Below are 14,350 nucleotides of genomic sequence, written 5' to 3'. Positions count from 1 at the left end.
ATTCTTAGCTCATAGCTACACACACACACACACAGGCCCTGAGCAGGATCTGACCTGCAAGCTGTAGAGTGCTGACCCCTGGACTAAATGATTTTCCAAACCTGTTATTTTTGATCCTTTGAAGGTGACAATAATGTATTTTGTTTTTAGGGAGACTGACATTTTGGGAAAAATCTTTTTGAGAGTAGCCGAGATCTGCAAGGATGCTGAGGGGAAAACAGATTGCAAGACCAGATTCCAAGGCCACATTTGCTGGTCTACCATATGTACCTTGTAATGTGCAAACACACCTCTATGAAATGGTAAATGCAGTCTACAAAGAACACTCTCACACATATGTCAGCATCATTAAGCCAAGAAGATGCAAGTATTTTGGCTTTGCATCTTATAAAATTAACTAGAGGCCCATTGCATGAACATTCGTGCAATAGCCCTTCTTTCCCCTGGCTGCCAGCACCAGTTTTCCTATGGCACCCGGGACCCAGACCTTCACTCTGGCCACCTCCTTCCATCTTATCTTCACTCTGGACACAGTCTTTGCTGCGGATGGAGCCTTCAGTCTTTGCTCCTCACTCCGTTGGGAGTCTTCACTCTCCAGCCAGAGCTGCTCCTGTAGCTCCTTCTGCCCCCGACTCTCCCCCACATAGCTTGATTGCTGCTTCGCCTGCAGACCTTGCCTACAGGCTTCTGGGTCCTAGGTGGCCGCCATGCCTGCGGCCTGGTTTCCCAGCGGCTTCTGGGGTCTCACACGGGGGCCTGGATGGCAGCTCCCAGGGTCCTGCTCTGCCTGCAGTATGCAAATTAGCCGCCATCTTTGTTGGCAGTTAATTTGCATATCGCGCTGATCAGCCAATGGCGATAGTAGTGAAGGTATGGTTAATTACCATGTTTGTTTATTATTAGACTAGAGGCCCGGTGCACAAATTTGTGCACTCAGGGGGGAAAGGGGGGGCCTCCAGCCCGGCCTGTGCCCTCTCGCAGTCAGGGACCCCTCGGGAGATAACGACCTGCTGGCTTAGGCCTGCTCCCGGGTGGCAGAGGGCAGGCCCAATCCCTAGGTGCAGCCCATGGTCGGGCTCAGAGCAGGGCCAATTGGGGAGTTGGGGTGCCGCCCCCTGTCATGCACAGAGCAGGGCGGATTGGGAGGTTGTGATGCCACCCTCAGTCATGCTCAGGGTAGGGCCGATTGAGGGGTTGGGGCACTGACCCGTCACACTCAAGGCAGGGTCAATAGGGAGGTTGTGGCGCCACCCCCTGACACGCACAGAGCAGGGCCCATCAGGGGGGTTGGGGCTCCGTACCCTGTCACGCACAGAGCAGGGCCGATCAGGGGGTTGGGGAGCTCCCCCCTGTCACGCACAAAGCAGGGCCCATCAGGGGGTTGGGGAGCGCCCCCCTGTCACGCACAGAGCAGGGCCCATCAGGGGGTTGAGGAGCTCCCCCCTGTCACTCACAGAGTAGGGGCGATAGGGGAGTTGGGGCACCGCCCCCTGTCACACACAGAGCAGGGCGGATCAGGGGGTTGGGTCGCCACCCTCTATCACCCACAGAGCAGGGCCGATCAGGGGGTTGGGGCACTGCCACTGTCACACTCAGGGCAGGGCCGATGGGGAGGTTATGGCTCTACCCCATCACACACAGAGCAGGGCTCGTGGGGGGAGGGGAGGTTGGGGTGCCGCAGCCTGTCACACACAGAGCCGCAGGGCGATCAGGGGGTTGGGGAGCTCCCCCGTATCAGGCACAGAGCAGGGCTGATCAGGAGGTTGGGGCGCCTTCCCCTGTCACGAACAGAGCAGGGCCGATAGGGAGGTTGTGGCCCCACCCCGTCACACACAGAGCCGCAGGGTGATCAGGGGGTTTGGGCGCTGCCCCCTGTCACGCTGATCCCGGTGCTGGGAGGCCTCGCGGCTCCGCTGATCCTGGTGCTGGGAGGCATATTACCCTTTTACTATATAGGATAGAGGCCTGGTGCACGTGTGGGGGCCGGCTGGTTTGCCCTGAAGGGTGTCCTGGATCAGGGTGGGGGTCCCCACTGGGGTGCCTGGCCAGCCTGGGTGAGGGGCTGAGGGCTATTTGCAGCTGGTCACACACCCTTCAGGGTGGGGGTCCCCACTGGGGTGCCTGGCTAGCCTGGGTGAGGGGATGATGGCTGTTTGCAGCTGCTCACACACCCTTCAGGGTGGGGGTCCCCACTGGGGTGCCTGGCCAGTCTGGGTGAGGGGCTGAGGGCTATTTTCAGGCTGGCGGGTGACGGAAGCTCCCAACCGCTCCTTTTTTTTTGGTTTTTTTTTTTTGTTTTTTGTTTTTTTTTTATTCTGGGCCAGCTTTAGCTCTGAGGCTCCAGTTCTTAGGCCTCCACTCCTGAAAGCAGGTATCTGGTTTGTTTTGGTTCTATAATCGAAACTCTGTATCAACTCTAGCTCTGAGATCCCGGCTCGCTGAAAGCAGGTTTCTGGGGTTTTGTTTAGCTTCTATATTTGTTACAATGTTTCTTAAACTGCAGGCTCAGAGGCCAGCAAGGCAGGTGGGGAACGGTGGAGTCCTCCGTCACTGAAGCAAGCAAGCCTCATGTTAGTTTCAAGCTGCTTGGCTGCCGGCCGCCATCTTGGCTGGCAGTTAATTTGCATATCTCGCTGATTAGCCAATGGGAAGGGTAGTGGTCATACACCAATTACCATGTTTCTCTTTTATTAGATAGGATAGGATTGGAGCAGAAGTGCTTCCTGGATTGGGTCTGCCCAATTGTTCTCCCTCTGGGGGAGACCAACAGGATTGGACATAGCAAATATTACGCCAGTGCAGGATTTTTGAAATGAAGTGGTACAACTGGTAGAAAGGAAACAGTAATCAGAGAGATAGAAAAACAAACAAACCTGTCTTTAGGGAATCTAGACCCTTGGAAGGAGGGCAGAAAAACAGACCAGCCTGACTATACTAAAAAATCTCTAATTATAAATCTTCCATGTGTATTGCTGGGCTTTTGTTTGTTTGCTTGGGAAGGGCACGGGAGTTTTGAATGGTTCAGAGAAAATGCTAAAAGCTAAGGTAGTTGGGAGCTGGGTCTTCAGTCAGACAAACTCAATTTTGAGTTCTGGCTCCACCTCTCACTGGCTGAATAGACATGGGCAGGTAACTTCATCCCCTGTGCCTTGATGTCCTCATCTGTAAAATAAGGATAATTACACCCAACCTAGGAGGTTGTTGGGAAGGCTAAATGAGAATGTATGTGATGCGCCTGTTACAGTGCCTGGAATACAGCCAGCAGTCAATAATGGTAGCTGCTATCAGTTTTTCTTGTCACCCCCCTCATCCCACCCCCACACACAACAGTGCCTGACTAATGTGGTTGCTTTTCCCCATGCTCACTATGAAAACTTTACCTGCCTCAAAACACATCTCACTGAAATCTCAGCACTCTTCATGGTAGTCACAGAGGCAGTTTAATTAAAATGAAACAGATGGTCTCCTGCTATAGATCATCAAGGGGAAGTCCAGGGGACAAGTTCTAAGGGGTTAGGAGCACTCTGTTCAATTTCTCTGAGGCCACGTGGGGCCATTCACTTAGCACAAGTGCCAGAATAACCACAATTTGGTCCTGAAGTAGCTCCTCTGGGCCAAATGGAGCACATAGATCAAGCTTCTGTTCTCATTTTCCCAGCTGTGGGGCTTCGAGCTCTGGCAGTCATTAAAATAAGCACCAAACCACATGACCAAGTCCCACTGACAAATAGAATATGTTCTTAGCTCCTGATGGGTAAAAAGGAGGTAGAGATGGCCAGAAGTGGGGAGGGCCCCTCTGGCATATGGGGCCAATGCATGTTCTGGAGGCTAATGATGCTTCTGCAACTTCGTGAGTTTTGGAAATAATGTGCAAGACTGCTAAAGAGGAAGGTTTAAAAAACCTTCATTTCCAAAACAAGGGGGAGAAGTTCCAAACTTAGAAGAAAGATTAGGCTTTACAGGGAGATGAAAACTCAGGACTCCCATAGAGGAACCAGCTGGGTACAGATGCCTCAATTTCTTTTAAAAATTGCATTTGAGTCAAGATGCCCCTAAGCCAAACTGATGTCTCCACAAGACAAAATGGCTTTTTGAGACTGTTCTGTTAAGTGGCAATAGCTGATTACATAAGCAGGCAGGAAAATTGCTATTATGGACGAGTTGTCCCCTCACCTCCATGTGAGCCACCTACCCTACAGAATCAACATTTGTTCCTTTAGAAGGTCAGTCAGTCACTTCCATAGTCTTCAAACTATAACTTACATTCTCACTGGTTACTTCTGGGAATTGCTTTTCTTTTATTTATTTTTCTATTGTAATAACCCGAACCTTCACCTATAATCTGCTCTCATCCAGCCTCAGTTTTTTGAGAACAGACCCACTAGATACCAGTACTGTGGGGGTGTGGCCTGCCTATGAAGAAGTGAGAGTAAAAGCTGAGGAAATCTGGGAAGTGGAGAAAGAGACAACACAAGGGTGATGGAAAACAAACACCATGTCTACTTTTGAGTGGTTATGTTACATTCACCAGTCAACAGTGTCACATTGCTCCATTCTATACATGAGGTACAGCTACCTAGATTTACCTGAATTGCTGGGGAGCCCTTAATGTCAACCAATAACTAAAATCTGTGATGGTTTCCTAAAACCTGGCTGAAAAAAATGAAGGCTTGCTTATGAATAACAGTTTCTGTGGTTTTCACTTTTGGGACTATTAAGGAGTTGTGAAAAATGAGAGAAGTGCTAAAAAAAATTGGGGCAAGCCAGTACTTGATTTCAGATTTTCAAGATATTTGATTTCCAAAGATGAGAATAAGGATGGATTCTATATCCCACTGAACAGATACTTTGCTCCAAGGAAAAATGCCATATGAGCCATTCTAGTCCACATGTACAATTAGAAAATTATACCCTTTAAGACGTTTTACTTCCATTTCTCAGAAAGCTTAAGGCTTTTTACTCTTGTCTGCCAACAAACAAACAAACCTGTCATTATAAAAATACATCCATAATACCTATGATCTAAACAGAACCCCCTAGATGTGACCTCTTGCACAGTACACAACCTGCACAACTGTATGCAGCAGTACTGAGTAATCACAAGAGGCCACTATGGTTTATTTAAGAAGGCGGCACTACAAAATAACTTATTTCTGCCTTGACCACAGAAGAGCCATAAACAGGATATATCTGGAACTCAGCAAGGTCTCTGACAAGACTGCTCCAGATATCCTAGTAGATAAGATGAAGATGTAGGAATTAAATACTAACATAGAAGAATTAAGAACTGGTAAGATAATATTATTCAAAGAATGCTGATTAAGGAATTAACTGATATAATAAGAAAGGAACTAATAGTGGTAAGTCTTTGGCTCAGTCTTTGGTCCTGTCCAATTTATTTTTACAGTAGTTTCCTCTGTTTCACAGTTTCAATTAACCAAGGTAAATCATAGTCCAAAAATATTAATTAAAAAAATTTCAGGACAATAAGTTTTAAATTGCACACTGTTCTAAGTAGTGTGATGAAATCTTGCACCGGCCAGCTCCGTCCTGCCATGGTTGTTAATCATCCCTTTGTCCAGCATATCCACACTGTATATGCTACCCCCTGTTAGTAAACAAAAACAGAAACAAAAACAAACCCTTAAATTTTCAAGGATTCTCAACTATTGACATCACCTACTCTGGACATCTGGCTAGATATCATCATGGCTCAATGATCCAGGATTACCCAAAGCAGCTGATCCTCCTGATGTATAGATAGGTCAAGAGTAGCCTACATCCCAATGCCTGCATCATTCACTTCACCACATAGGCATTTTATCATCTCATTTCATCATAAGAAGGGTGAGTATAGAACAATAAGATATTTTGACAGAGAGACCACATTCACATAATTTACAGTATATTATTGTAAATATTCTATTTTATTATGAGTTATTATTGTTAATCTCTTACTGTGCCTCACTTATAAATTAAACTTTATCACAGGTATGTATGCATAGGAAAAAACATAATACATACAGGGTTCAGTATAATCCATGGTTTCAGGCATCCACTGTGGGTCTAGAAACGAATCCCTCATGGATAAGGTGGGACTACTGTATTTTATTTAACTATATTAATGAATGTTCATCAGTATTTACTAAGTATTTCATGTATGTTGAACCTTGTGTTAGGGGCTTAAGCAGTAAAACAGACAAACCAATCGATTCAATAAGGTATTGTTATTACATTTTATCAGTGACTTGGATAACAATGTTTGCTTATCAGCTCTACACATGACACAAAGCAGGAAGTAATAGGCAATACAACAGATAACAAAAATTCAGAATAAAAAAGATTCTTACCGCCTGCAATCACAGGCCTATTTTAACAAGATTAAAAAAAATTTTTTTATATATTTTATTGATTTTTTACAGAGAGGAAGGGAGAGAGATAGAGAGTTAGAAACATTGATGAGAGAGAAACATCGATCAGTTGCCTCCTGCACATCTCCTACTGGGGATGTGCCCGCAACCCAGGTACATGCCCTTGACCGGAATCGAACCTGGGACCTTTCAGTCTGCAGGCCGACGCTCTATCCACTGAGCCAAATCGGTTTCGGCGAACAAGATTAAAATTTTCAGAGGTAAATATAGGGCCATAAATCTCAGGCCAAAAAAACTCCACTATTGGACAACAATGCAGTCTGATACACTGGAGGCAGTACAAGGACAGAAGGGCATAGCTTCTTCATAAGCCAAAGAGACCCAAGTTCAAATCCCACTTCTGTTTCTGGCCACACAACCTCGTGCAAGTCATTTAACTTCTCTGAGCCTATTTCCCCATGTATAAGATGGGACACCACATATGATACAGAATTATTGTGAGGATTCAATTAGAAAATAATGTATCTGACACACGGTACTCAAAAGTAGAAGTAATATTATCAACAAAACATGTGCCAAAGTCATTCGAGTTTCCATTTAGTTATTCCTCCAATAAACAATCATATTATGTACTAGCCCCTGTGCTATATTTCAGGATTCAATGGCAAAGAAAGCTGTGGTTCCTGCTTTTAAGGATCTAATAGTTTTAAGGGTTAGACAGACCAGGAGAGACAGTATGGCAGTTTGTGGGTAAAACTAGGACAGTGCAATGTGATGTTGTATACGGTGTTATGGGAGGAGGAAGGAGAGGTATCTAAATTAGACTGAAGAAACAGGGATTTGTATTTTAGCGAAGATCTGTATTTTAGAAAGGGCACAAACACCAGTGAGGGCCAGACTGCTAAGGCAGGGCAACCAGTTTGGAGGCCATGCAGGAATATAGGCAGGAAGTAAGAAGAACCTGATTTAAGGCAGTAGGAGAGAAAATAGAGAAGACGAAGATATGTCAATCGATATCGAGGATTCTGATGACTACCTGGGCTCAGAGGGATGGTATGAGAGGGGAAAAGTCCACAATGACTCCCAGGGTTCTATTTTGAATGACTAAATGGAAGAAGGAGGATGAGTGAGACTACAGAATGGTGAATCACAGGTTTGGTGGAGATGCTGAGCTTCACTTTGAACTTGGTGAGTTTGAGGGCTGGCACTCAGGAGAGATCCAGGCTCAAGTAGAGCAGGGGTCACTGGCACATAAATGGGAGTTGAAGCTGGGAAAAGTAGAGAAGGCAAAGCCTTAGAGAAAACTAGCATTTAAGAGACAAAAGGAGGAAAAGAACCCACAATGGAATCTCAGGGGGAAATGGCCAGAGAAATACTACAAAGCAGGAGTGGTTTTTCATATGTGAAAGAATATCAGGCAATATCAGATGTGCTGAGAATTCAAAAGAGTAGGAAGGAAAAGTGTTTAGGAGTTCTGGCAACATCGAGGTCTGATGACTGGGAGACTCAATGGCACGGCTAAGAGGCTGGGAGAGGAATGAAAATGTGAAAGACAAGGAGACTGGTAAGACAGCTGCTCATGCACAAATGAGAAGCACTGAGCTGACAGTGTGACAGTGTCAAGAGCACGATGTGATGTGTGTGTTTACAACAAAGCCAGATGGGGCCTTGGATTATCTCAAGAAAAAGTCCTGCTTTTCATGACCAGACTCCTTGAGGAAAGAGGACTTCCTTTCTACACCACACAAAGAGAGACTGTCAAACAAGAACAAATTCAAAGGAGGGTAATCAGAATGAAGAAAGTATGAGGTAATGTCAACGGTAATCATTCTGGGGCTGCACTGATACCAAATGAATAGGCTGTGACCCAGTCTGCCAAAACCATGGAGGTGCATATTGTCTACTTGGTAGCAAGGCACCACCTATTTTTTTCTCCCTTGAATCACAATTGGGTCTTACTTACACGGAGAAAAATGTAAGTAAGGATTGGGGGATAGAGAAGAAGAGGAAGGCATTTGTGAACTTCGCTATTCCACGGGTAAAACTGGAGGACTGAGGCAATCTGAGAGAAGGTCAGGAATAATGTGGGAACTCTAATCAAAGAACTCTGTTACTACTTATTACCACGCAGAGGATTCATTCTCCCCTACCCCAATTTCTTGATTCCTTTCTCCTTCCTCTTCCCTGTATGGGGTCACACCAGTCCGGCAAATCATACTTCCTTTACCTTTCAAATCCACCCACCCTTCTCCCTCTCCACAGGCACTGCCTTGATTCAGGCCTCCTTCTGTCACCTGGACCACGGCAACAGTGCCCTGACTGGTCTCCCTGCTGGTCCCATCCTGTTCAATGTAATCACCACAATGCTGCCTGGGTAATTTAGAACAGAGAGCCTGTCACCTTGTTTAAAATCCCTCAGTGCCCCATTCTCCAGCACCACCCTTTCAAAGTAAAGTCCAAACTTCTCTGCATGGCAATATTAACTGCTGCAGTTTATTGTCTTGTCATCTACCAGAGCCAACCGGATAACACTTATCTTACGTAATTCTCACATCAACCTTGGGAGGGCTTATATTTCCTCTTTTTATGGATGAGAAAACTAAAGCTTAGAAAGTGACTTGCCCTAGGTCACAAAACTAGTTCAGCAGCAATGCTCGTATTGGTACACAAGTATTTGAGATTCCAAAGTCTGTGTTCATAACATGCTATTGCCCACAAGGCCCTTCATGATCTGTCTCCTGCTTGCCTTTTCAGTCGCCTCTTATCCTACAACTCCACCCTCCAACTTGGGTGAACTACCAGCAGGCCATGCATTGTCACCCACAGCCCTTTGCTCACACCACCCCCAGAGTCTGCACTATCTTCCCACCTCTCACCTTCAGGACTTGGGCAAAGTGACACCTCCTCACAGAAGCCTTCCCTGATGCCTGAGTCTGACCTATGACCACCCTAAATCCTCCTCTAGCAAACATCTACAAAAGCTTCATACAACAGTGCTGTTGTCTATCTCCTTGAATTAGAAGAAAAAAATTCCTTGAGGACAGGGAGGTGTATCTTACTTGTTTTAATATTTCCAGTTTGCAGAGCAGTGCCAAGCATAGCAGAAGCTCAATAAATACTTATGCTTATTCTTTATTATAAGCGGCTGGCTGGGAACAGAAAAAGGACCTGTGATTGAATGAGCCCTATACTTAACTTCTTAAATGGTTTCAAAATTATGTCACATGAAGCTTTCTCTGATGCCTTCATGTGACATGAGAAGTTATGTCACCTCCTCAGAGAAAAGCTTCTTCTGCTTCCCCCAGTTACTCTCCGTCCCATTACTATGTTCCTTTCTTTTTTTAAAGCATCTATCAGGATCTGAAGCACCTACCACCCATTAAAGTATTGTACTATCAACTATCACCACCACTGCTGCCCCCGTGATTAAAAAGAAGGCTCCATGCCTCAATGTCAGTGGTGCATAACAAAATTCTCAGCTGTTGTGGAGTTGTCTGTGGGTAAAAAAAAAAAAAAAAATTAAATGAGCCCTAACCAAACAGCTCAGTCGGTTAGAGCAGTGGTTCTCAACCTTCCTAATGCTGCGACCCTTTAATACAGTTCCTCATGTTGTGGTGACCTCCAACCATAAAATTATTTTCGTTGCTACTTCATAACTGTAATTTTGCTACTGTTATGAATCGTAATGTAAATATCTGATATGCAGGATGTATTTTCATTGTTACAAATTGAACATAATTAAAGCATAGTGATTAATCACAAAAACAATATGTAACTATATATGTGTTTTCCGATGGTCTTAGGCGACCCCTGTGAAAGGGTCCTTTGACCCCCAAAGGGGTCGCGACCCACAGGTTAAGAAACGCTGGGTGAGAGCATCATCCCAACACACCAAGGTTGTGGGTTCAATCCTAGGTCAGGGCACATACAAAGAAGCAACCCATGAGTGCATAAATAAGTGGAACAACCAATTGCCCCCCCCCCCCCAAATAAAATGAAAGAGCCTAGCCTGGAGAGGAAAAGGTGGGAAGAGGAAGACAAACTAGCAGCTTTCAAAGACGTGTGGGCAATAAACTGGAAGTGAAATCCTTAGGAGCCTGAAGGAGGAATAAGGAGCTGAAATTCCTGGGTAACCGCTTTCAGCTCAACTTACAACTTTTTGAAAGTCAGAGCTGGGGGGGCGGGGAGGGGGGACCAAACAGGAGTAGCCAGTAGTAAGCTTCTGTCACAAGAAATTTAACCAGTGCGGGTATCACAGGAGAAATCCAAAAAGAGTGGGGCCTTGACTTACGAGTGTCCCAACTAACGAGTTTTTTGAGATACCAGCTGTCTCTCGGCCGATTTTTTGCACTGAGTTGACAGAGTAATTTGTTAACGAGCTCCTTAACGAGCTCGAACGAACTAAACTCGTAAGTCAAGGCCCCACTGTATTTAATGGGAATGGAAATCTGGGACCCAAACTGGCAGCCACAGATATGCCTGGTTTCGGTTGCACAAAACGTTGTAATGAGTTGCCAATTTTTAAAAATTGTATTAGTTGCCAGGGTTTAAAAAAATCAAGACTGACCACATGTGCACACACTGGAGTTTGTTTCGCTTCTCCAACATCCTCTACGCTAGCTAGCATTGTGCTCCTAAAACTCAAAACTCAGCAAAAATAAAAGTTTGCCTCTGTTTATGACATAGGCACTTTCTTACACCTCCATTTACCTGACTACGCATTCAAGTTCGCAACCCTTGGCCTGTTATGCCCTTTCAGGACCAAACCGAGGAATCAAGAACCTGAGCTCAGAAAAGCCCAACTTGCCGTCCTCGCTTCAAAATAACGCTCTCGTCACTCCGAAGGCTCAGTCCCACCGCACCTCCGGGCGAAGCCGGACGGCAGCCCGGCGCCCCCGCTCCCGAGTCCCCACACCCGGGTTCGGAGCGCTCCTGTCGGGGACTCAGGGGACTGACATGGGAAATTAGGACCTTCCTGGTCAGAAGACCCGGGCTGCCCGCGTCGGAGGGGAAGTAACTGGAGAAGGAGGGCGAGAACGAGAGTCAGTGACGCGGTGGGGGATGGAGGATCCTGAGACCCTCCGTGACCTTGGCCTTCGCCGGTGAGTTCGCCCCCTCCCGCCGGGCCTCCAAAACCAACGCCAAAGGACCCCGCGGCTCCCTCACCAGCACGGCTCACTTACCGCCGCTCAACTTCCGGCAACCCCGCAGCGTCGTCCGTAGAGCGCGCCCCGATGACGCAGCGTGACCCCGCCCCCCCGCCTGCTGGCGGTTCGGGATGCGCATGCGCACAAAGGAGCCGCGGACCAGTCTGGAAAAGGAGCCCCTAGCACCGGATTGAGTGGGAGGAACCTGAGCCCTGGGGAAGGCGGAGCATCAGGTGGTGGCTGGGCCCCCTGGTGGGAGCTGACCTGGAGAGGAGTCACCTTATCCGATGTGGGAATGTGTATATGCCCCTCAGGCTTTTAAAAAAGTGCTCCACTGTTGTCTCGGTTGTTTTCAGAGGATGACAAGAATTATCATTTCTATTTTCTGGTACAGGCAGCATCAAATGTATTCCAGGGACCATTAGGAGATAGGTGTGGAGAGACAGAAGATGGGAATTTTGATAGGTCAATAATATTCGATAATGACCCACCTGCTCTTTCTAAACCAGGCATTATTCTCATAGCTCTCCGTTTTCAATTGGATAGTTATTCATCTAAATTATTTATTGAGTGTATATTATGTGCCAAGGGGTGCAGAGATGTTGAAAATACAATAGTGAGTATAAACCTAATCTGATATATCAAGCAATTCACAAAGTGACTGTGATGTAGCTCTTTGGATTCATAATAATAAGAATAATAACTACAGTTTCTTGATTATCTACCATGTTTACAGGTTTTCACATCTCTAATTGCCACAAAGACCCAACAAAGTTGTTCCCACTTTACATAGGAAAGAATGGAAGGTAGGAAAAGTTAAGGGGCTTGCTGAAGTTAAAGAACTTCTGGCCCAGGATTCTAATCGAAGCCTGTTTGACTTAGTAAAGAGATACTTTATCCAAAAGGATTCTTATACAGAATGAGGGAGGAGAGGGAAGAGACTATTGCAACAAGGGAGGGAAATATTGCAATAGGAAATCACTCTGACCAAAAGATCTGCAAATGTCTCAAGAGTTAGGCAAAAAAGTTTCTTCAGTGGGGAAGAGTGAACAAGACTAGAAAAATAATGGGTGTGGAAAAGTGGGAAGAAAGGGTGGTTTGATCTAATAGTAGTAAATCAGACTGTTTTACCTTGAGGCCAGCCAGTTCTCAGGAGGGGTTGTATGCAGTTTCAGCCTGTGAGTGAGTCAACATTAAGGAGTCTGGGAGCTTAACTAAATAAAGTTGGTTAACAGGCACTTTTTTGTTTGATCAGTGAAGACAAGTAGTTCAGCTAATTATTTATATGGCAAAGAATATAAATTCAAGACTGTTTCTGTCCTTGCCACAGATAAACAAGGAGATATCCATAAGTATTACATAAGTTATGAGAATTGATGTTTCTTTGCAGTAAATCATTTCAGAAGCACAAAAGAGTGAGCGTGTGTGTGTTGGATTGGAGAGGATTTCTTAACCATTGCTGTTTTTTAAGAGCACGGGACTCAAGTAAAATTCAACATTGTCAACTGTTTTCACTAACCAGCTTCCTCCCCTGCCACTGCCCCTCAGGCAGCATGCTTGGGTCACACTAAATTAATTCTGGTGTTTTAAGCACACTCTGCTAGTTTATTTCTCCATCTGCAACACCCTCACACTTCCTCTGATGGTCTAACTCTTTCTCCAACTTCAAAATCCAGTTGAAATATGGGTGAATCTTAGACAAAATGTTGACTGAAGAAGAGAACATATTATATGATTCCACTTAGGTAAAGTTATAGAATCAGCAAAACTAATCTATACTGATAGAAGTCAGATCAGTAGTTGCCTGGGGCATAAAGGGGAGACATTGTCTGCAAAGGGGCATGAGAATTTTCTAGAAATGTTCTTTCTATCTTGATTGAGATGGGGATGATGTGAGTGTATGTGTTTGTCAAAATTCTACATTTAAAATGTGTGTATTTTACTGTGTATATATAATGTAATAAATTAAAAAACAACACAGTAGGGATGTCAACTCCTATGTGCCTGACACCCATCACCTCTAGGCTTCACTCTATTAAGCTTATATGAGGGTAGGTTGAAGTTAGTTCTTTAAAGCTTGTTTCCCCAGCTGGACTTTGAGATCCTTGTAATTAATACCTTTTGGAGTTTCTGCCCAACTCATAATATTTCCTTCTCCTCTGGGAAGAGCTGGTCCTCCAGCCATGTTTGTGCCACCTGCTCCCCACCCCCACCCACCTCTCTTCAGAGTTTATTGCAGCTGAGGTGGACATGGGACAATTCTTTACCCTGAGCTTTGGACTTTTGTACTGATGCTCATAGACAGTAGGAATAAGAATAAATCATATAGGTCAATGGCAATATTCTAGAGGGAACTTCTGTTATTGAGGTTCCTGTGGCTGACTTGGCTCAAACTCTTTCTGAGGCAAGGTCATCAAAAAATATTCCTGGATTCCACAAAACACCTCAGTAGCCATTCACAAAGCTGATTTCTATCACTTGCAACCCTATAGTAATTCTGTATGGTTGAAATCATGTCTGCCTTGTTCTCCTTTGTATCCTAAAGCCTGACCCAAGAAGTGTTCAAGAAGTACTTGTATGTGTCCTCAAAGAAGCATTTAAAGGCGTTTTCTATTTATCAAAAGCTATGGATGGTTTATTCTTCCTTTGAATAAATTTAACTTATGACTACATTAATGAAGACTCTGTTCTTGAAGGTAGATTTCTCTTGAGTTTATTAATACCATGCTACCTGTTTTTTTCTCTTCTGTACCCCACACCACTTTTTCTTTTATGTCTCCCTTCCCAGTCCTCAGTTTTTCTCTTTGTCTCCCCTGTCTCCATCTGTCTGCC

General features: G+C 45.2%; 1 protein-coding gene across 9 annotated transcripts in view; it reads right to left on the bottom strand.

Annotated features, from left to right (window-relative positions):
- The window catches only part of ATG7 (autophagy related 7), a 252,756-nt gene extending 241,102 nt beyond the window's left edge, over positions 1–11,654 (bottom strand). For 8 of the 9 annotated variants that reach the window (XR_004971512.1, XR_004971513.1, XR_004971514.1 and 5 more), the window contains exon 1: positions 11,555–11,654. The gene's annotated coding sequence lies outside the window, so the exon portion shown is untranslated. The remainder of the gene's footprint in view (positions 1–11,554) is intronic. The other variant, XM_036332190.1, reaches the window with a different exon arrangement.
- Positions 11,655–14,350: the final 2,696 nt, after the last annotated feature.

This window comes from Myotis myotis, unplaced genomic scaffold, assembly GCF_014108235.1.
Source record: "Myotis myotis isolate mMyoMyo1 unplaced genomic scaffold, mMyoMyo1.p scaffold_m19_p_13, whole genome shotgun sequence".
NCBI lineage: Eukaryota > Metazoa > Chordata > Mammalia > Chiroptera > Vespertilionidae > Myotis > Myotis myotis.
This window is presented reverse-complemented; position numbering and strand designations above follow the sequence as displayed.